Consider the following 1,365-nt stretch of genomic DNA (forward strand, 5'->3'; position numbering starts at 1 on the left):
CAGATAAATGTTGGTAGATGGTGGTAAATTGTGGATAAATGTTGGTAGATGGTGGTAAATGGTGGATAAATGTTGGTAGATGGTGGTAAATGGTGGATAAATGTTGGTAGATGGTGGTAAATGGTGGATAAATGTTGGTAGAAGGTGGTAAATGGAGGATAAATGTTGGTAGATGGTGGTAAATGGTGGATAGATGGTGATAGATGGTGGTAAATGTCAGATAAATGTTGGTAGATGGTGGTTGGAGTTGGTGGAATGTGGAGTTTGTTCATCTTGTATGAATACGCTTGCAGTATGATGTGATACAAGCTTTTTGTTTTGTTTTGCAGAAGATTAGGCTCCAAATAATCAGCTAAGCTCTGTGGCGGCCGGCAGCAGCTGACAAGGGGCAGCCTGAATCAGTCTGACTGCTGTGGAGAGAGAATCGCTTCTGTGAAAGCAGAAGCTTTTGAGCTGTCATGTGCCCATCTGAGCGGAATAAGATGCTCATCTCTCACTTGTCAGCGTGGCTCCAAAGTGCAGAGAACATGGAGCATGCTCTATTGGAGTGAGGACTGCGAGAGAACGGGTTAATAAGCGCCTGTCTGTACCTGTGGCTTAATTACAGCGAGTCACCGTCATTTGGAGAGAGGAATGCAGATGAATTACAGCAAAATAATAATCACAGCCGGGATCATCAAATTCAATTTGGCTGATCTGAGAGGCAACGCTGGAGACAAGAGCAAGGTCAGCGAGCTAATGAGTGAGACACGAGAGGCCGCAGAGACAGGGATAGGTAAAGGTGAGAAGAATAAAAATCTGGATAAACTCGTTGTGTTTGATGGAAACAGATTGTGACAGCTACCTAATAACTTTCTTTTACTGCTTCAGAGCTGCATGTGGCTGAAGATGTCTCATGTCTGTCACCAGGAAACACTTATCATGACTTTGCAAAACACACCAGCTTTCTGTCACTACAGCTCCGAGTCTGTAGCAACAAGAAGGCAAACATTTCAGAACATCCTGGCCCAGGACGCAGACAGACGAGCTAAATGAGCATCAGGGCAGCCGAGTAACGACGTAAAACTCAGTAACTACTGACAGGTGAGCCTGATGAGGTGATGAGCTGCAGCTGTGGAACGAGGAGGAAACTAAACAGAAACTAGATCTCTTTAAAACACAACTGGATTATACAAACATGTATAATAAACCTCAAAACCCTGTTTTCACAAGGACCTATGAGACAGAAGACTGGCTCTGGTTATTAGCAGTGTAGTATAAGGTACCTCAGAGTGACACTTGAGTAAAAGTACAAGAATCATACCTTACATTTCATTGGTAAAATTTAAAGTAAAAACAATCTTTCTTTCCAAAGCTGTATAAAGT

At 42.9% G+C, this 1,365-nt stretch overlaps 1 pseudogene; it reads right to left on the minus strand.

Annotated features, from left to right (window-relative positions):
* Positions 1–1,365, minus strand: part of LOC106533009 (cadherin-23 pseudogene) — a 110,915-nt pseudogene that overhangs the window by 108,789 nt on the left and 761 nt on the right.

This window comes from Austrofundulus limnaeus, unplaced genomic scaffold (assembly GCF_001266775.1).
Source record: "Austrofundulus limnaeus strain Quisiro unplaced genomic scaffold, Austrofundulus_limnaeus-1.0 Scaffold868, whole genome shotgun sequence".
Lineage (NCBI taxonomy): Eukaryota > Metazoa > Chordata > Actinopteri > Cyprinodontiformes > Rivulidae > Austrofundulus > Austrofundulus limnaeus.